Genomic DNA, 22777 nt, shown 5'->3' with positions numbered 1-22777 from the left:
ATTAAGATCTGTTGATGACAACTCGGGCGGTGGGGGAGGCAAGATTTATGTCAGATCTGCAGAGCCTCAACACAGTAGGAAGCAAAGGGAATATCAAAAAATGCAAGAGTTGTAGAAAAGGAGAGCTGAAATAAAACATGATAAAGGTATTTGTAAATAAAAACAAGAAAAACTCAAAGAACTAGAAATATCTAAGGAAATGTATTGTCTGTGGAAAGAATGAAATGGAAATCCATGGGTAGTGACAGGTAACGTGACGGTCGTCTTCATGAATACACTAGGCCTTTTCATGCAATGAAAAAGCCCAACTGTAAAGGCAGAGATTCTTTGCCCTTGCTTTGGGAGACTCATCCCTATGAATGTGCCATGGCTGGCTGCAAGGTACTGACTGCAGTCCCTCTAGGGGAAGGATCATCGGCGGAGCGCAGCGTTCTGCTGCCTCACATGAATGAAATGCTGCTGATGACATCACGATGACATCGCGGTGACGCCACTAACCTGCCACCCATCTCTCCCACCCACTCATCCCTCCATGACCCCCTCAGGGCAGGGGCAGTTGGCAGGAGCCATCAGGGCAGGGGCCATTAGGGCAGGAGGCGACCAGCCAGTGGGGGCTGCTCCTTACCGGGCTGCTTCGGCCTTCAGGGCTGCTCATCAGCAGCTCAAAACATGGTAGACCAATGGCTGTCTTCCCTACCCATAATCCCTCGTGCAGCTGGAACCATTCTGGAAACACAGAAGTTCCAGCTGCATGGGGGATTATGGGTAGGGAAGACGGCCATTGCTCTGCTGTATATTTATGATGAGCTACGGCATCAGTCGCTCTGCCTCCATCAGCTCCAGAGGGTGCTATGAGGCACTGTTCAACATTAATGTGATGCAGGGGCAGCCTTTTAGGGCAGCTCTATGAAAGGTAAGTTTATACGTTGCCCTCCGCGCTATAGCTGGCCTCCAGAGAGGTTGGGTTTAAAGGGCCTTCAGTCTCTACCTTCAAAAGAGGACAAGATGACAGTAATTGAGGAGGAGTGTGAAATATTTTGGTGGGTCCAGAAAGATGTCTGACAGGTCATTTGCAGGGTGAGATACCAAGTCCACTGCTCTTGATGATATTTGGTCTTAAATGTTGGAATATTTTGGCTCATGAAACCCATGCCGACTAATTAAACCCAATTAATATACCGATCCCCTTTTTTTTGGAGGAAACTGGAGCATTGAGAATGAATTATTATTCTATTAGTTAGTGGAAATAGTTTTCATTATTCCTTAACAAAAAAAATTCAAAAACCAATATCCATTCAATTTATTAACTGAAAATAAAATAGAAAATGAAAGATATGCCCAGCAGTCAGACAGAGAGTAACGGTCTCAAATTGAAGATCAATAATTGACCTTGTGTTGACTGAACTTTGAGAAAGTTCCAAATTTCTACTTGGCATTTCATGTTTTTTTAAAAATTTCCGATATCCTATCGTTAATTTTTAAGACTTTAATGCTGTGTCCAGGTCATCAATTAACAGAAATATCTTCTCTATTTTTCCCATCTTGTCCCCTTAACATTGTAAGATGGTCCCCTTTTTTTAAAAAAAAGTCCATGGCTGTCAATGCAACCTTGGTTTGAAAAACTTGATCTTGTAATTTCATCTTTAGAGCCAAGTGTCATTCTGTGCCTCTCATTGCAGTGCCAGAATACTTATCCTTCCATGTCATGGCCAGAACTGTTTGTTGAGCTAAAAGGATCTTCCATCAGGCTTTTTTATGACCTTACCTAATAACCTCTTGTGTTCTTATTGTCGAGCCATAATGCCTTCAGGGCTGCTCATCAGCAGCTCAAAACATGGTAGACCAATGGCTGTCTTCCCTACCCATAATCCCTCATGCAGTCGCCATTAATACCCTTTGGGTCGCTCTTTTGCTGATATTTCTGATCCACTGAGCTGAATTTCTTGAGAGGTACACTTTTTTCTAACATTCTACTACTTAAGATTTTTTTCTCACAAAGTTGATCAAAGGTATATGAAAAATGGGCATTAATAGACTACGCTAGGCTGAGTGGTTTGTTTTTAATGTATTTGAATTAAAATTTGGATGAGTATGGTTTTAAAATTTGTTGCTTGAAAATCAGTGAATTACCAGGAGCGATAAGGGAAAAATTAGAAGTGTGTTCATGACTTAGACAAACAGGCTATTAATTTTTGACATGGTTTTCCCCACTTCCTGTTGTGCCTATTCCTGCTTTCCCTTTCTCTTGTTCCTCGAGTCTTCACCTGATGGTGTTGGAAAAGACATTTCCCTTGAGGCAGATAGGTTATGACCTTTTCATCTCATACCCGCTCAACTCCATAATTCAAGGCTGATCCAGATGTTAGAGCAAGTGGAAATACACATATATTCAATCTTAGCATCTTCCCTCTCCCTTACTGGGAGGTCTACCATATTGGTTGTGTGAACATTTCAGATGGAGTTATCAGCCAAACCATTTGGAGGAGCCTTTGCCACTTGGAATTCAGAGGATCTCCTTGAAACATTTTTGACTGCTGGAAAGAGTGGACATGGAGAAGATGTTCCTGATGGTGGGAGAGTCAGGAACCAGAGGATACAGTCTCTGTATACAAAATCATCCCTTTGGAACAGAGATGAGGAGGAATTTCTTACCTCAGGGGTAAGAAATGAATCTATGGCATTCATTGTTGCGGACTGCTCTGGAGGCCAAGCCAGTGGGAATATTCATGACGCAGCTTGATAGGTTCTTGACTTGGAGGGGAATCGAGGGTAATGGGGAGAAAGCAGGAGAATTGGGTTGAAAAGGACAGTAAATCAGCGATGAATGGAAATAGCAGATGGATGATGGGCCAAATGGCGAATTTAATGCTCCTATGTCTTACAAACTTGTCATAATGTAGGTTCACCACTGATTGTCATAGAATGAGGACATGTTTAAAGTTACAAGCCTATAAAGCAGTGACCTTGATGAAATGTTGCAGATGCGAAATGCCAACTGCATATAGAGGAATGAAGTCCTTTTCAGTTCAGGAAAATGGCTGAGCTGCATAGGAATCAGTAGTAGGTATGACAGAAAGCTTAACAAATAGTAGGTGTAAATATGATGAATTTGATTTCACTGTTAATCCTCTTTTAAGCACACTTGATGCTGATCTAAGCTCCCCTCTGGAAATTCCACCCATAATTTAGAATGAATGTGTAGTCTGAGGTACTAAAAAGGAGTTGCATGAGTTTTGATTGAATTTCAAAAGCAGTCGCCATTAATACGCTCAGGTGAATGTAAATTAAGTCTTGAGAAGGAAAACAGTTGTTTCCCATCATTTTGATGCTGTTTTCATTGGTATTCTAGTTAATCCATCATGGTTGTATATACAGGCTGGCCCACCCTCCTGATGACATCCTCTCCTTGACTCCTCACTGGACTCCTCCCATGTGACCCAGGCCATAAAGTTCAAGTCCCATCTTCCTCTCTTCATTTTCCCTAGCCTTGACCTGGGCCAGCAGTCTCTTGTATAATAAAGCCTACCGTTCCCCTTCGTCTTTGTCTCCAGATTATTGGGACAACTGGTAGCGGCCAACACATCAACGTCCAGTTAAGCAGATCAGTAAAGTGGTTGATTGAAATGGCTTGCTTTTGTCTGAATTTTAGTTGAAATGAGCAGGATTCAGTTATGATGAAAGACAATCACTTGAATCAACTCATACCTTTGATAGATACTTAATTCCCGCAACCGTTATCCCTTAACTCTGAGACTCTTTCAGATTATTCGTTGGTTTTATTCATTCATCGTCCTTTTTCTAACTTGTACTGTTGTCAACAATCTTAAACTGCCTCCAGTTTCATTCTCCAGGAAATGAGTTTTCAAGGTGCTAATCTAATCAGTTTGTGTGGTGATCGTGGCTTTTATTCTTTGTCGAGGCAATCAATTTGTTTAGTTGGTCAGCACTTTTGCTCGTTTCATAGCACTCATTATTATATGCCCCGCTGGTCCTTCCTGCTCATTTTCAACTTAACTACTTCCTTCACGGGTCTCAAGATAGTCAATTTATTCCGTTTATTATTTGTGGAACTTGGCTGTGTGAATATCAGCCACTGCATTTTCCTGCATGCTACACACTAATTAATTGACTGTGAAGCACTTTGGGAGATCTTGGGTACTTTCCAAGCACTACACAAGTCTAGTTTATTCAGTCTTTACTGATTTTTTTTAAAAAATGAACTTCTGGAGCAGATCTTTTATAATTTCAGGCTGAACAATTTAAATTGGTGCCTCAGAACAACATACGTTTGGGACAAAGAAATTTTTTTCCCCCCTCTTTATTTGCCCCTGTGCTCCACAGTTTTAAATTTGTAATCAAACTGTTCACATGGGAATAAAGTGCACATTCTAGATTTTATTTAAGGTTATTTGTATGCATTTTGGTTTGACCATGTGGAAATTGCAGCACTTTTTACACATAGTTCCTCCATTTCAGGGCACGTAATGTTTGGGACATTTGGCTTCACGGGTGTTTGTAATTACTCAGCTTTGTTTAATTGCTTTCATTGATGCAGGTATAAGAGAGCTAGGCTTGCTTCTAAGTGTTTGATCACCTTTGGAGTATGCAGTTGCCATTTTTAAACATGAGAACCAGAGTTGTACCAATGAAAGTCAATTAAGTCATTGAGGCTGGAGAAACTAGAATTAAAACAGTAAGAGACATTGCCGAAACAGGACAACCAAAATCAACTGCTTGGAACGTCGTTAAGAAGAAAGAACATACTGGCGAGCGCAAAGGGACTGGTCGGCCAAGGAAGATCTCCACTGCTGATGACAGAAGAATTCTCATCATAACGAAGAAAAATCCCCAAATGCCTGTCAGAAACACTCTTCAGTCATTGTGTCAATGACTCTTCTTCTTTCTTCTTTGGCTTGGCTTCGCGGACGAAGATTTATGGAGGGGGTAAAAAGTCCACGTCAGCTGCAGGCTCGTTTGTGGCTGACAAGTCCGATGCGGGACAGGCAGACACGATTGCAGCGGTTGCAAGGGAAAATTGGTTGGTTGGGGTTGGGTGTTGGGTTTTTCCTCCTTTGCCTTTTGTCAGTGAGGTGGGCTCTGCGGTCTTCTTTAAAGGAGGTTGCTGCCCGCCAAACTGTGAGGCGCCAAGATGCACGGTTTGAGGCGTTTTCAGCCCACTGGCGGTGGTCAATGTGGCAGGCACCAAGAGATTTCTTTAGGCAGTCCTTGTACCTTTTCTTTGGTGCACCTCTGTCACGGTGGCCAGTGGAGAGCTCGCCATATAACACGATCTTGGGAAGGCGATGGTCCTCCATTCTGGAGACGTGACCCATCCAGCGCAGCTGGATCTTCAGACTACTAACTACAGAAAACCTCATGAGCAGGAATACAGAGGCGACACTGCAAGATGCAAACCACTAGTTAGCCACCGAAACAGGATGGCAAGTTACATTTTGCCAAAAATGTATTTAAAAGAGCCTGCAGAATTCTGGAAAGAAAAAGGTCTTGTGGACAGATGAGACCAAGATGAACCTGTATCAGAGTGATGGCAAGAGGAAAGTGTGAAGATGTAAAGGAAGTGCCCAATTTCCAAAGCAGACCACCTCATCTGTGAAACATGGCGGTGGGGATGTTATGGTCTGGGTATGCATGGCTGGCACAGGTATTGGCACACTTGTCTTCATTGCTGATAGCATTAGCAAAATGTATTCTGAGGTATATAGAAACTTAGCTGCTCAAGTTCAAGCACATGCCTCCAAACCCATTGAACAACAGTTCATCCAACAGCAATAGAATGATCCCAAACATACTGCTAAAGCATCAAAGGAGGTTTTTTTTTCCAAAGCTTAAATCTGTAAAATTCTTGAATGGCGAAGTCAGTTATCAATTTAAATCTAATTGAGCATGCCTTCCATTGCTGAAGAGAAAACTTAAGGGGACAAGTCCCCAAAGGAAACAGGAGCTGAAGATGGGTGCAGTAGTGGCCTGGCAGAGCATTACTGCAGAAGATGCTCAGCACCTGGTGATGTCTATGAATCACAGACTTCAAGCAGTCATTGTATGCAAGGGCTATGCAGCAAAATAATAAACAGGGTATTTTAATATACATGCCACTGGTATTTCCCAAATATAATGGTGCCATGAAATGGGGGAACTATGTATAATTTCTACATGGTCAAACCAAAATTTATACTATTTGTATACCTTGAATAAAATCTGGAATGTGCACTTTAATCACATGAATTGTTTGATTACAAATTTAAAACTGTGGAGCACAGTGGCAAATAAAGGGTAAACCCAAACATTATGGAAGGCATTGTAAATATAATACAGAATAGACACAGAACACACTGGGTCCGCATTGCCAAGCCACTCCTGTTTTCACTATTCCGACACCATGTCCCATTTTATTGACCCACATTCACATCATCTCCCCCTGATATTGCAACTCGCCTATACTCTAAAGGCAATTCACGGTGACCAAATATGGTGAATAAAGGAAATCTTTGCAAATATAGTGTTGCTTTGCTATTTTCTAATGTTTGCATGATGTACAGATTGTAATAAATGTAACCAAAAGTAGAAATTATAACTTTTAACATGAACTCCTGGATTACGTGAATTCATAGAGCAGTGTCAGGAGGGAGAATTGTGAATTTGCATAAAGCTTAGCCAAAAATCTAAACCACATGAATTGTTGATTTTTATTGGCACTGATGAAAAGGTGCCTCTGCAATGAGCAACCTAAACCCTCTCTTGATAGATAAGTAAGGCTTTCATTTGTGTTGTTGATCAAGTCGATGATTTTTGTGGTTTGGTTTTGGCTTACTTAAGTGGAATAGAGTCATTTTGGGTCAAACTGATCCAACTATGTAAACATAAGATTGGTTTGCTGTGGTTACTTTTCAAGGACAATATTTTTCTTGGGATATGCAAAAATGCATCCTTTGGTATTTTTTTCCCTTTGTCTTGTTTTACTTTTGCTCGTATTCTTAAAAGTTCTGTGGGGCTTGTATTCATGTTTGCTCAGGGTATGTTGGCAATCCTCTGCTTTCTTTAAAAAAAAACCTTGTAACATTAAAAAAGGAAATATAGAGAAACCTTGACTTTTTTGGATTCTAGATTACCAAGGCCATTTTCTTCACTAAACTTCATTCCACATCTGTGCTTAATATTGCAAATTTGAACCACAGTGATCGCTGAAAAAAAATTGCAAATATTGAATCCATGGCTTGGGAATGTTGATTTACCATTCACAAATGTTTACCATATTCCTGCACAATTCAGATTTATGGTGTCTTTATAATTCATTTAGGACTTTCTGTATATTTTTCGTTTGCTTTCATTGAATGGAAGTTGTCGTTTAAACGTGGACAGGTTTTTAAACGTTGGCTTTTAGATATGCTTCTGAAACCTTAGCGTATCGTGAGAAAGTATTGAGGACACGTGATACTAGAATGCAATATTTTCTCAGTAAATAAACTGTGCAGTACTTGAACTTTTGTTTCTGGTCATTCCAAGTGTAACTTCTCACACTGCAGAGTTATTAAATTGTAAATTTAGATATGCAGCATGGTTATGGGCCCTTTTGCCACCCAATTGACCTATAACCCATGGTATTTTTGAACAGTGGAAGGAATCCGGAGCCCTCGGGGAAAATCTATGCAGACACCAGGAGAATATACAGACAGCGTGGAATTTGAACCTTGGGCCTGATCGCTGGTGCTGTAACAGCAGAAAACGCCAACCATGCCGCCAAAATTATTGCCTTGTTGAATTAGCCCACACAATGAAATACAATATTTATATCACTTGGCTTAGCTTGTGAAAGTTTCAATCTGTAATGAGCCTATTATTGAAAAGTATCAATATTATATTGATTAGCAACAAGCAATTGCTCCAAACCTAGGAGAAAATCCAAGTAAACATGCTGGAGACTCTCAGGAATAAATATTCTCCAGTGTGCCTTAATTTAAATTTTACTTAAATCAACATCTTTCCAATTAGATCTTTGTGTCAGTGTTCTGATATTTACAAAATATTTAAAGCACAGGAAAAGTCCACCTGTCTCTTGACTAACCAGTTTTCAAGTCCTTATTTATATCTTTGCCTTAACAGTCTGTTTAATTTCCTTCACACTGAGGATTTGTGTTTAGGAACACTGCAATCATGTTAAATGGGATAGATTCAGAACAGATTTGACAGCTCATATTGAGCATCCACAAGGCATTGTGTACCATTAGCAACAGGAGAAAAGTGTACACCAGGGCAATTTTTTTTAGCCTCTTGTATCCTTCAGTTACAGTTAAAGCCAGTTCAGAAAGGCAAACCTAAAAAATTTAGGTGTCAACATGGTGAAGTTGTAGCCTGTGTAATAAACAGTAGACCAGCATGAAATGGAGAGAGGTAACTGATTTTTCACCCCCCCAGATCAAAGCTCTGCAGTCCTGACACATTTCACAGTGAATGATGGCAGACAGTTAGTTCTTTTGAGGTGAATACTTCAGGAACCACCCCATCCTCAACAATGACTTTGCAACCACATTGAACCAGAGATAGGAAACTGTTCTTTCAAGTGGTGCAGAAAATTATATTGTAACATTTGATATCTAACATTAATTGTATTTGTTACCCTCTCTTGGCACAGCCTTGACCACACTTCTTGAATTTGGATATTTAAATCTTTCTCCCATTTTCATTTTGATTTATATTGAATACTATTTACATTGTTATTTTTTTCCCCTTCCCCCAGAAGTGGCTTGCGTTGTGTGATGCCTTAAGTAAAGCCAGGTGGCTTTCAATTTACATTGGCACCATTCTGGTCAATGGTTTTAATGGGTTCCTGTGAGAAGGAAGAGAGCAACTTTAAGTCAAATAAAAATTTTTAAAAAAGAAGAAAATAACTCCAATAGAAATAGAAAAAATATTGTAATACCTCTGATCTGGTGAATAGAAGTCAAAAGTAGATTCGTAGTAATTATGCAATAACATGCAGACCTATTAACTGAGATAGGAAATAGCTAGAACTATATTTTAAAATAGTATAATTCCTTATACTTTATAGTCTCTTGCAATTTTATATGCATATTTGTATTAAATTTCTCAATAACTGTATCCATAATTAAATATTCAAATTGACTCTGCACTGGAAGCCTTAAATTTATGCCTAATTTCTTTTTAAAATATAATTTAAGTTGATAATATGAAAAAATTGTATCATTTGGTATATATTTTCATTTGTTCAAAAGTTTTTTAAAAAACCCTAAAAAAAACCCAATCTTTTATCCTCTTTATACTTCACTGGACCAAATATCATAAAGAATTATTGAAAGAAAAGGGAATAAGTTGATTCTGCTTTAACATCATCTTGGGTATTTGATAATTCTAATTCAACTTTCCATAAGAATTCCCTTCCATACCTTAAGTAAATGTGTTAAGATTGGTACTTCTATTTTTAATTTTCAAAAATGCATCATTCCATTTATACAAAAAAATGTTCTGGGCTAGTTTCTCCTATTTTGTTCATTTCAATCTGTACCCACGCTGTTTTTGTTCCTCCAATTTGATAACAGGAGAATAAAACTCTTAGCTGAGCTGCTTTATCATAACTTTTAAAATTTGGTAATCTTAGTCCTTGTTCAAATTTTCAGGTTAGTCTTTCCAAGGCTATTCTTGGCATTTTATCTTGTATTTTTGTTTAATTCTTGGAAAAACTTATTTGGTACAGGAATGGGCAAAGATTGAAACAAATATTGCAGTCTTGGAAAGATATTCATCTTCATACAATTTACCCTTCCTATTAAAGTTATTGGTAAATCTTTCCATCTTTTTAAATCGTCCTCAATTTTTTAAATAATGGTAAATAATTCAATTTAAATGAATTATTTAAATTCCTGTCAATTTTTATTCCTAAGTATTTAATTGTTTATTTTTGCCACTTAAATTTTCTCATTTGTTTACTTTGTGTATAATCCTTGTCATTCATAGGCATTATTTCACTTTTTTTCTACATTTACTTTATAATCTGACACCAGCCCCTTTTATTCAATCTTAACAAGATGACCCACAAGGAGGAAGCTAATGAGTGGCCTTACCAGTGGTTCTAATGGAGCAACTGGACAATCGTGAGAACCCTTCAGCCCATGCATATTTTTCTGTTCTATTGACACTGGTTTTCTGTTCAGTTGATGCTGTGAGACATAGAACATTGAGGCTTTGTTTGTGCATTTGCATACTTTACTAAAAATCAAGATAATGTATAATTTCTTCTCGATTCTGAGACACCTTGTAGATTATAAATTCACGACAAGAAAATCTGTTGCGATATATTCTTCTGTGCAGTTTTAGTGCTTGTCTAATCTCTCTGCCAATTCTCTTGTAGTTCTGAGGCATTTTTGTGAGTAGAGACTGTTTATGTTGTCTCATACTTGGTTTGTTTGTACACTGTTGTTGAATACTATTTACATTGTGATTTTTTTTCCCCCTTCCCCCAGAAGTGGCTTGCGTTGTGTGATGCCTTAAGTAAAGCCAGGTGGCTTTCAACATGACTAATGTGATTTATGGTGTGAAAAATAAAAAATTAAAAAAAAAGAAGAAAGAGTCAAATAAAATTTAAAAAAAAAAGAAAATAACTCCAATGGAAATAGAAAAAAATATTGCAATACCTCTGATCTGGTGAATAGAAGTCAAAAGTAGATTCGTAGTAATTATGCAATAACATGCAGACCTATTAACTGAGATAGGAAATATCTAGAACTATATTTTAAAATGAAATAACTCTTCTTTGACATGTTGAAATGCCTTGATTGGTTCTAACATTGAAGGCAGATAATTTTGTTCAATTCTTGGACATAATTGTTCCTTGGGGATGTTGCAAATCACCGGGTAATCTGTTAATCCTTTCATTGTTTTTGCACAGTTGTGCATAATTTATGGTTGTGTTTGACTTCATGCATTAGACTGTGGAACTTGTTGCCAGAGTTAGCTGTGGAAGCGAGGTCATTGGCTGTAATTAAGGCAGAGATTAACAAGTGTTTGATTAGTCAGGGCATGAAGGGTTATGGAGAGAAAGCTGGGGAGTGGGGCTGAGTGGGATGATGGATCAGCTCATGATTAGAATGGTGGAACCGACTCAGTGGGCTTGCATCTGCTTCTATTATCTTGTGATCTTGTGAAGCCACTGGTGCAAACTTTTGGAATCAAGGTCATGAGTGTGTAGTATTAAATGGAACATATTTATGGAAGATGAACTTAAACTAGCACATTACAGAAACTTAATGATGTATGATTAAATATTCAAATCAGGATTGCTCTACCATGTGAAATTTTCAGAAATCTTCCTCTCCTTCTACTCTACGTTAATTAAACATCTCCTTCAATTTTCTTTGTCAAACCGTATACATCTGGCTAGTACCAAGCCCTTCTGAATTAAGAATCTTGATGTCTTTAGGGGTTTTCATGCACAAAAGTGGTCACATTTTTTAAAAAAAGATGGATTTACCATTATGCTGAGGACTGAAAAGACGGATTACGCAGACTTTTTATGTAAACCAAAGCAGCGCGCCAGCTTCTTAGGACAAAAGGGGGCGGGATGTGCAACACAGCAACAACAGACCTGTGACAGCCCCGCTGCCCCGCTCCCTTCCTCCTCCATTTCCCTCCCTCTCCATTGCCCTCCCTCCCCACCCCCTCCTCTCTCTTCCATTCCCCCTTCCTCTTACCCCATCTTCCCCCCCCCCCCCCCCATCAGCCTCGTATTGATCTGGCGTAAGTGAGCAGGTAGTGTGAGGGAGCGGGGCAGGGGAGCAGCTTGAGGGAGCGGGCGGAGTGAGCGAGAGCGGCCTGACGGCCCCACCAGCCGCTCTGTATCAGGGTGAAGGGACTGTCAGTGTGAAGTCAATCATCTTGCTTTCCCGTTTGGAGCTGTTTTCAGCGGCAATCCTTTTAAGCAGGAGGTGGAGCAACTTCGCTCCACCTCTGACACTACCACGCTTGGCAGAGGGAACCTGGATTGCACCTTTTGGACCTTTTATGCAATTAAGTGGTGCATCTTAAAGGTAGAGGAAACCTGCTTTTACAAATCGCTAATTTTCACTATAAAAAGGTCTTTTGAATATTATGATTTTTTTTTGTTGGTGCAGACCTAGACCTTGCAAATTTCTTGAATTACATGCTAATCCAGAGCACTGTTTGCTGTGATGCAATGTAATTGTGAATTAGACCTACTCACTCAGACTCAAATATATGAAATGCTCTGTAAAATGCAAGAACACTTCATTTGTCTTAATAATGCCACCAGGCACCTGCTGTCTCAGTTTCATCTCGAAGAGGATCATCCATCAGCATAAATTGACAGCCAATGTATGCATGCGCGATTCTAACTGCAAATATGGATTTTGATTTTATTAAAAAGAAGCATTTGCATGGCATCTTTATGACCTCAATTCATCACAAGGCATGTTACTACATGTCAGACATCCTTCAATTGCCATAATCATTTTCACAAAGGAAGTACAGCAGGCAGTTAATGCTAAACATTGCCTACCAAATGACCACACGGATAATCTCGCTTGATAATGAGATGTGAAGTGAAGGATGAACATTGGACAGGACTCATCAAAATAGAAGCATGGAGTTATTTGCTCTGCCTTGAGAGAGCAGTGAGGCTTTTAATGTACTCTTCATCTTTTTTAAAAAAAGTAAAGCCATCTCCAACCGTGTAGGCAGCATGCTTTTCTTTGGCACTCTTCAACAATACGGCATTAACGTCGACTTCTCTGTTCTCCCTTCCTTCTCTTTCCCTTTCTCGTCTTTCCTTCAGCTCGCCACACACTTCCCTCTCCATTCGCAGAGCCATCCCTCATCCCCCTGTTTGCTGGTGTGCCCCTCCCTCCCTTATCCACTGATTGCTTCCTGCCTGTGGGACTGTGCTCTTACCCTTGCCCCTCCCCCCACCATTATGTTCAGACACCTGCCTACATTTTTTTTCATCCCTTGATGAAGGGCTCAACCCCCGAAACATTGGTTATGTGTCTTTATCTTTGCTATATCAAGTACTCTGTTTGACCAGCTGAGTTTCTCCAGTATTGTGTTTTTACTTCAACCACAGTGTTTGCAGAATTTTTTGTTTTACTTCATGGTTTTCTGTGAGGCAGTAATACAAGATGTTTCTGGGAGGGTTGACAGATCTTGATTTCACTGGATTCCATTGGATGATGGAATACAGGTGCATGATTCCCTGAAAGTGATGTCACAGGTGGATAGGGTTGTAAAGAGAGCATTTGGCACATTGGATTTCATAAATCAAAGTATTGAATGCAGGGGTTGGGATGCTATGGTAAAGTTGTATAAGACATGGGTGAGGCCATATTTGGATGATTGTGTGTAGCTTTTGTACTGACAATAGCAGTGCGAATATAGACAGCTTTAATAAACTAATATGTACATTAAGAGGCCTTGTCTCTCTGCAAGACAAACCTGGAAGGCTAGACATTAGCTCTGGACTGCTTTAGATACAAGGTCACCAGGATGACCCCTGGCGACCTAGTGGTGTAATTACATATCACCACAGCTTTGATCACCAAACTGCAGGAAAGATATCAACAAGATAGAAAGAGTGCAGATTGACTAGGATGTTGCCCAGATTTCAGGAACTGAGTTAGAGGGAAAGGTTGAGTAGGTTTGGACTTTATTCCCTGGAGCATAGAAGAATGAGGGGAGATTTGATAGAGGCATTTAAAATTATGTTTGTGTGCTGTGTGGTTCTATGGGAATTCACAAGAGTGCCAATCGAGATTTTTGTATTCGAGTTGAGTGAAACTCAAACACACAGCCTTTTACAGGAGAAAAGAGAGCACCTGGCAGCAGAAGTAATGCTTCATTTCTTGCTATTCGTCATTGATCCTCCTGACTAATGTCTATCCAGCATATAAAAAAAAAATCCTTGTGTTTTTTACCAGAGTAGTGACAGTTATGAAGAAAGTATTCCATGAGCAAAATGATCAGTGAACTTGACAAGTTGAACAGCTTGCACTCTTAAGAAATTAGTACACTTATCAGAATTTGCAAATAAATTCATTAGGCACGTGAGAGGCAAGTAACAGAAAATCGTCAAAGGAGAAGCTGGATAAACACAGGAGAGTGAGAAGGATAATAAAGTTCAAAGTTATTGTCAGGGTCTTCTTTCTTTGGCTTGGCTTCGCGGACGAAGATTTATGGAGGGGTAATGTCCATGTCAGCTGCAGGCTCATTTGTGGCTGACAAGTCCGATGCGGGACAGGCAGATACGGTGGCAGCGGTTGCAATGGAAAATTGATTGGTTGGGGTTGGGTGTTGGGTTTTTCCTCCTTTGTCTTTTGTCAGTGAGGTGGGCTGTGCGGTCTTCTTCAAAGGAGGTTGCTGCCCGCCGAACTGTGAGGCGCCAAGATGCACGGTTTGAGGCGATATCAGTCCACTGGCGGTGGTCAATGTGACATGACGTCACACAGATGCTTTCTCCCGCAGACCAGGCAGAATTTCTAGTTAGTGTAGTCTATACTGTGGAAAAGATGAGTACGCTAAAGAGAGACATGTAAACCAAAAAAAGAAATGTAAACAAACTGACTGCAATACAGAAAAAAAAATCAATTATGAAAAATGTGGAAAGTAAGAGTCCATAATTGAATCTTTGAATCTGTGGTTTAGGAGTATGCTGGTAGAGAGTAACATGATGGTATAAGTCTTGTAGCACCTTTAACTTTTCTGATGGCAGCAGTGAGAGCAGAACATATCTTGGGTGGTCTGGATCCTTGCTGATTTCTGCTGCTCTCCAACAGTGGAGAGAGTTTTGCCTATGATGTCCACTACCTCTTTACACAGCTTTCCACTCAGAGGTATTGGTGTCCCCATACCAGTCTGCATTGCAACTTGTCAACACACACTCCACTAAACATCTGTACATGTTTGCCAAGATTTCTGATGTCGTACAGAACCTCTGCAAACTCCTGAGAAAATAGAGGCGCTGACATGCTTTCTTCATGATGACATTAGTATGTTGGGTCCAGGAAAGATCCTCCGAGATAGTGACTCCCAGGAATTTAAATTTGCTCATTCTCTCCACCTTTGATTTCCCAAATGATCACTGGCTCATACATCTCTGGTTTTCCATTCCTAAAATCTACACTCAGCTCCTTGGATTTGGTGACATTGAGTGAGAGGTTGTTGTTCATACACCATTCAAGTTTTCATTTTACTCCTGTATGTTGACTCATTGCCCCTTTTATACAGCCCACATCTGATGTATTGTCAGCAAATTTGTAAATGTTGTTAGTGTCCGACCAAATACCCCAATTAACCGAGAACCCCGGTAAGTTTTTAAAGGTGGGAGAAAACTGCAGGAAACCCATGCAGACACAGGGAGAAAATACAAACTCATTACAGCGCCTGATTCGAACCTGGGTTGCTAGCACAGTATAGTTTCACACTGACTGCTAACCATGCTGCCCTTGAGATAACTTGTACCAAGATTTACAAAGTAAGTTAAGTTTCACTGACAAGACTTTTTATAAAGGAGAAGTTGACAGAATTTGTATAAGGAAACATTATTTCTGCATGGGGAGATAAAAGTTGGATGCGTGGACTACCGGGGCTGAGGTGGAAACCTGTTCAAATACCATACAAGGGCTCAGACATGAGACGTTGCTTATATCCTTTTGCTTCCTGTCGATGCTGTGTGACCTGCTGAGGTTCCCCAGCACTTTTGTACATCGCATTTTATCTGCATGATGCAGTTTGTGAAAAGATGTGCTTCATTCAGACTTTGACATGAGAAATTGGATGCCCGTTCAAACAACCTGACAAATCTACTTATCTATTATCTTCCAGCTGTATTCTTGTGCACTGCATCAGGTTGCAACATTAATATCCATTCATCTACTTTGGCAGCAGATGTGGTAACTATACTGGTGTCATTTTTTTTTCCATACAAACTTTGCAGGAAGTATTGCAGGCAAAACCTTTGATCTGAAGGGGGAAACATCTGGGTTAAGCAGTCACTTTGCTGACCAATCTGTGGCCAGTTGGAAGGAAGTCTGAGGCTAAGCCCTTGTCTTCCTGTTCCGATAGGAAAGAAAAGACTGTAACAAACAATTACCAGTTGGGTCCAGAAGGTTCAGTAAAAGTGATACAGAACAATCTAATTCCTAAAATAGAACCTGTGAGGATCAAATGAACCATTGAACTACAGGGAAAACCAAAGGGATATCCTTATAGACATCACACCATATTTTGCCACATCTTTTGGATAAGGTAAGATTTTAAACATTACTCTCCATATTATGATGGTTCAACTTAGGATTGTTTGTATTGGACTTCTTCTCATTTGGAAAGTTGAATAGCTTTAAACTGATTTATGCTTTGACTACATTCTTATTGCTTGTGTGTAACATTCCTATCTTTTATCCTTGGGTGTGTGGCATTATTGGAAGTCTTCCTGTTGTTCCTGCATTATTTGAAGTCTTTACTGGATCTTTTTTTTGTTATCAACTTTGATATTCGTCGGATTTTTGTTTTCTGATTTTCTGGTTTTCGGCTCTCTTTAATTTACTTTAATTCAAATTAAATACACTCTGCTATTGTGTCACATATCTAAATGTAATGCTTTTTTTCTGTTGGGTTGTGTTTCACATTCAAAAGGAATTTGCCCAGGATAAACTGATGCAATTTTCTTGGTCTTTAAGCTATTAACTCCTTCCAGGATGAAGGAGGCAGTCATTAGATTAGGCTCTGGAATTATTCCATTGTTCCAGCAGGAGTCTCCAAGAACAGCTGATTGGATAATGTTTATTGTAGCAGGTAGAGCGCACCGAGAATTGTTACTCAAATTTGGCTGGGTTGAGGTATTTTAAATTGGGAGGCATCCTTTTTTAAAAAAAAGATTTTATGCTCAAGGAGGAAATAAACCATTTATTTATATTCAAAATCAGAATCTGATTTATTGTAATGAATAAGTCATGAAATTTGGTGTTAATTATTACTTCTCATAGATCCCAAAAGACTGTACGGTGTCAAATACCACTTCAGTTAATACAGTTGCAGCTCCAATTTAAGTAAATTGGAAAGGGTTGAACCATGTGATTATTTTAAATGCATTCACGGTTATCAGCAGGCAATCAAGGGTGAACCCTGTTTCGGGCAGCGCATCTTCTAGAATGAAAAGTCACCTTTGGATAAAAATCACCAAACTTTCATCCTATTCATGGAATTTGGAGGATCCTTCCTGTGCCAATAGAATCAAGTGATTTTATGGAAGAGGCAAATTCTGTGTGAAGGATCCCCTTCCCTGTACAGCTCTCATTTGAAGGCATGTTCTCCAGCATGTGATTGCTAATGGTTGAAAACATTTTTTTTGTTTCGTTCATATCTTTTGTGGTGCACTGAGGTGGCAGCATGCACAAACTCGAAAGTTTGTCCAACAGGCTTTATTCCAGTAGAAGTCTGAACACCAGTTCATTCCTCGGTGGCTCCCTGTGTGACTGGCTCAGGAGGGGCCAGCTCAGGTCTACATTCAGGTCAGCTGATTGACCGCTGGCCAAGAGGAGTCCGCCCCTTAGTTGGTCTTCCTGCAGGTACAGAGATCACCCCCTGCAGTAGGCTGGTGGTTGTATCACCACATCTTTTCAAGATTAGTTCAGACTTCTTGCTGCTTGTATCTCACTGTTCATTTAATTCGAAGATTTTGTTTCTTTATGTATGAAAGGAGAAAGCCAGTTTGCATAATGAGAGGAGTGAGTGCTCACTAGATTGGGTTACTGACATATAGGTATAATTCAATGAGGAAGGATGAAGAAGAGTGGGCTTTAAGAAACTGGATTTTAAAATGGAAGGTGATCTCATTAGCAACATGAAACCCTAATGGGATCCAGACAGGTCAGAAACTGAGGATGTTTCTTCTCATTAGATTATCCAGATCATGGGCCAGAATGTTAGGGTAAGGACTGAAATCAAAATGAATCCTCTCAAAACCGCTTAAATCTTTGATATTTTCAAGCATAAGAGACTGTGAAGTAAACTCATGGCTGAATTCAATCTTTTGACTTTAAAGAAATTGAGAATTATGGTGATCAGGTGATCAGGCAGGAAAATTAAACTGAGGCCAAAATCAGGTTATCGATCACTTTGTGAAATATTGCATTGGGTTCAAGAAGCTGATTGCTGCATCCATTTTTATGCTTCAGGTGGGATTGAAATTTTTAGTTTTGTTGCTTGACTTGCCCACAGATCTATGGCTGAGGCTTTCTTGTTTTCATGTTCTAAACCTCGGCTCTTCTGATTTCAACTTGTTGCCACTTTAATTTATTCCTCTTTAACTTGTTGCCAGTGAGAAATTTAAAATTCAAAGGCTCTTTCAACCATCATTCTTATTTTTTTCATTATTTTTCATTCTACCATTTTTTTTGACCTCATTCCACATTCCAGAGCTTGCTGATTCAATTTACTAATGTTATAATCAGGGATTTTGTCTAAATTATTGAACATGGAATAGCACAGCGCAGTAATAGACTTTGGGATTACAACCTAACCGTTCCCTCCCTCAATCTAACCCCATAACCCATAACCCTCCATTTTGCTTATATCTATGTGCTGACCATAGAGTCTTTTAAAGAGCCACAATGTACAGTATCAGCATCTAACACCAACCCTAGCAAGAAATTCCAGGCACTCTCTGCATGGGGAAAAAAAAAACCTTTTTCTGGTCTCCTCAAAATTTTCTCTACTCGCCTTTCACGGGTTTCCTCTGATATTGGCCGTTGACTCCCTCAGTGTTTTGGAATGTGTGATGTTTTCAGATCATGAAAGGTACAATGTAAATTTCTTTTATCTCTGAAATTTTTTTAAATTTTTTAAAAATTTTTCTCACAATAAACCATACTGACCAAAATACATAGACATTTTTCTCTTGAATATATAGTGTCATTTTCTCCCCTTTTTCCTCCCTCCCTCTCCCCCTTCCCATTTATTCAAAGTTCAATCTATAAGATACATTAAATCTGTTAAACAATGTCGTCACTTAATAAAATAAACAAGAAATTTTTATCTTTTACTGTTATATACTGAGTCAGTTCATTTCGTTGTTTTCTCCTTCTGTCATTTTAGGTGGTAGAGGTTCATGCTAGGACTTCTCTATTGTATTTCATGTACGGTTCCCATATTTGTTCGAATATTGTGATGTTATTTCTTAAATTATGTTATTTTTTCTAATGGAATACATTTATTTATTTCTATGTACCATTGTTGTATTCTCAAGTTGTCTTCTAATTTCCAGGTTGACATAATACATTTTTTTGCTACAGCTAGGGCTATCATAATAAGTCTTTTTTGTGCTCCATCCAAATCGAGTCCAAATTCTTTATTTCTTATATTACTTAGAAGGAAGATCTCTGGGTTTTTGGGTATATTGCTTTTTGTGATTTTTCCACTTTCTCACATGTCCAAATTGCATGTATTGTTGTTCCCGTTTCCTTTTTACAGCGAAAACATCTGTCTGATACTGTTAGGTCCCATTTATTTAACTTTTGGGGTGTGATGTATAGCCTGTGTAACCAATTATATTGTATCATGCGTAACCTCGTGTTTATTGTATTTCTCATAGTTCCGGAGCACAGCTTTTCCCATGTTTCATTCTTTATCTTTATGTTTAGATCTTGTACTAATCCCTTTCACAATAAATAACCTTTCCTTCAGAGAATGGGAGAGAAAAGGGATCAAAAGAATAGAAAATTGTTTTTCGGGAAATAAATTATTATCTTTTGAACAAATGAAGGACAAATATAATATAACTCACGGTACAATGTTTACATACCACCAACTGAAAACCTACTTGAAGGACAAATTGGGAAACAGTCTAAGGTTACCAGAAGGAAGCAATTTTGAATATGTGATTACAGACACAATGATAATTAAAAAATTTATTACAAACATGTACATCAAACTGCAAGAAAAGGAGAATGAGGAAACAAACTGTAAACCTAAACAAAAATGGGAACAAGATCTCTGAAATTTTTTGATGGAGTCTCTAACCTTGTTTTTTAAAAAGTCGTTCCTTTGAGGGGAAAAAAAATTGAATTTTATCAAGTTATTATGTTTGAACAATTTTAATCAAACTGTTCATGAAGACAGTTTTCTAGAATTTGCCAGAAAAATTAGCAAATGGTTTCAAATTGTCAACTTTGGCATTGGCTGACTTTATACTGGTTCCCATTTTTCTGTTTTTTTATTTCCGTCAGTGAGTTGGACCACAGCTATTTCATTGCAAATCCTATGTTTAATTTGTCCATTATCGACATCCAGTTCAACATTTGAATTCCAATGATCATTCTCATAATGCTTAATTTTGAATAATCTGTAGATGTTTATAATTCCTAACTAACATACAAATTGTAATCTAACATGATCTTTCAATTATGAAAAGAACTTTGAAGTCTTTATCATATATTTATAACTATGATATCATTATGTTGTTCTGCTTGAACTAAATGCTGCTCATTTCAGTAAAGATTAATATCAGATGCAACATGTCCTCATTCCATTATTTTCAATTTCTGTCTTCAGCACCAGAAAGCCTGTTTAATTTAATTGTTTTATAATTCAGTTACAATATAGTAGCAGGCCCACGCTGCCCAAATACACCCATGTGACTAATTAACCTTCTAACCCTGTATGTTTTTGGAATGTGGGAGAAAACTGCGTGAGTTTTCTCTGGGTGCTCCAGACATGGGGCGAACGTATAAACTCCTTGCAGATAGCACTGAATTCAAACCCAGGTTGTTGGTGTTGTTGCGCTATACTAACCTTAACACCCTAAAAGTGGGGGAAAAAATTGTTTCAAAGTCATGTAAGCAGCTTCCTGCTTGACGTGTCTTTTGCCATAATTGGCTTTTGCTGGAAAGTAACGTGACAATGCGTTCCTGCTTTTGGTCTCTGGGATTTTCTGTAGCAATTTCTATTTCTTCAAGGCAGAGCATTCTTCAGACCAAATCATATTGGTCTGCAGATTATGCTAATAAACCTTGGAAGTTGGATCAGAGGTTTGGTTTGTGGATGGCAGGCTTCCCAATGTATTGAAGAAGCTTCCAAATTTATAAACAGTAGAATATCTGGGCTGTTATCTTCATTTGTATTCCAAAGGAAACTTTGAAGTGAGTTAATAAAAAGATGCAGGTTCACAGAGTGTTTTTGCAGGAGACCTACCTTACAAAACAAGTGCATTTAAAGTTAAAGAGGGAGTGGGTGGGTCAGGTGGTGATGTCCATCTTCAATTCCAGAGCCAGGGGAGTGGCTTGATATGGAAGAATGTGCCAGTGTTGATCAGGGAGGCGGCCACTGACTCGGCAGGGAGATTTGTGAAGATGCATTGTCAAATATACTTGGGACCCTGGACACATAAATATTTATGCCCTGAAATTCGATGATGAAAAATTTATACAAGACATATTCTTGAAAATATCCAAAGAGTATGGGAATATTTTGAGTGGAGGGGACTTTAATTTTTGTCTTGATCCCATCATGAACAAATCAGCAAAAAATGTTATCAGGGTGGCTGTCCACCCTGACCTTTATGAAAGAGCTGGATCTCATCGATGTCTGGAGAAGGCTGAATCCGAGAGAAAGGGATTACTCCTTTTACTCAAGACAAATGATTCCTACACTAGAACTGATTTTTTTGGCATGAGCCCAATTGGAGAGTAGGATAATGGAAACCAAGTACGTGGCTTGGCTACTGTTGGATCACTCACCCTTGACATTATACATCATAATGCCAGATAAGTAGGCCTCGGTGTATAGATGGCACCTGAATCCCTTGCTGTTGGGAAGAACAAAATTTGTAGTTTTGTTAAAGCTCAGATAGAATTGCTCTATGAGATAAACTGCCACTCTACTGAGGATAATTACCTAATATGGGATGCATTGAAGGCTTATTTAAGGGGCCATATAATTGGATATACCAAGAGCATCAAAAAGATCTACATGAAGGAGGTTGATGCTTTAGAAAAGGAGATAGTTCAACTGGAAAATTGGATTATCAAAAAGTGGGCACAGAAGAAAAAATACAGGAAATTAATGAATAAAAAGCTCAAATATAATATGTTACAAACATGTAAGACAGAAAAGTTGATTTTAAGATCTAGGCAGCAGTACTATGAGCTGGGGGGTGGGTGGGGGAGGGTCCATAATGTCTTGTCATGGGAGGTGAGCGCAGAAGAGGCCTCAAGAACAATCAATGTGATTCAAACAGGAGAAGGCAAGATCTTGTATAAACCAAAAGAATTAAACCAAACATTTGGAAGGTTTTTTAAGGAATTGTATAAATCTGAGTCAGGGGGTGATCGTGACTTCTTGCTTTCATTAGGACTACCAAATTTGGTTCAGGAAGAGTGAGAGGGGCTGAATGCCTCTTTCTCGAATGAGGAGATTGGATGGACCCTAAGCTCTTTGTAGGCTGGCAAATTACTGAGTGAGGATGGTTTCTGAATTTTATAAAGAGTTCAAAGATCTTTTAATGCACCTTCTTATTAAGGTGGAAGATCAGGTGGCAGAGACGCACATCCTTTCTCAACAGCAGTCATCACAGTCATTCCAAAAAAAGGCAGGGACCCATCAAATTCTTCGATAGACCTATCTCATTACTGAACATGGATTATAAAAATCATTGCAAAAGCATTGGCAGAATATTTGGTGAAATTAACAAATCCAGACCAAGATGGATTTGTAGAAGGTAGATAATCAGCAAATAGCATAGTTT

General features: G+C 38.9%; 1 protein-coding gene across 6 annotated transcripts in view; it reads left to right on the top strand.

Moving 5' to 3' along the window:
• Nucleotides 1–22777, top strand: part of LOC138765026 (neuron navigator 1-like) — a 674255-nt gene that overhangs the window by 74916 nt on the left and 576562 nt on the right. Inside the window, exon 1 of one of the 6 annotated variants that reach the window (XM_069941667.1) lies at nucleotides 16124–16284. The exons of the other annotated variants lie outside the window; for them this stretch is intronic. The gene's annotated coding sequence lies outside the window, so the exon portion shown is untranslated. Of the gene's footprint in view, nucleotides 1–16123; nucleotides 16285–22777 lie in introns of those variants that run through there. 6 annotated transcript variants of the gene reach the window in all.

The sequence above is a fragment of the Narcine bancroftii genome, chromosome 5 (genome assembly GCF_036971445.1).
Source record: "Narcine bancroftii isolate sNarBan1 chromosome 5, sNarBan1.hap1, whole genome shotgun sequence".
Classification (NCBI taxonomy): domain Eukaryota; kingdom Metazoa; phylum Chordata; class Chondrichthyes; order Torpediniformes; family Narcinidae; genus Narcine; species Narcine bancroftii.
Note: the sequence above shows the minus strand (reverse complement) of the source record. Positions and strands in the feature narration are given on the sequence as shown.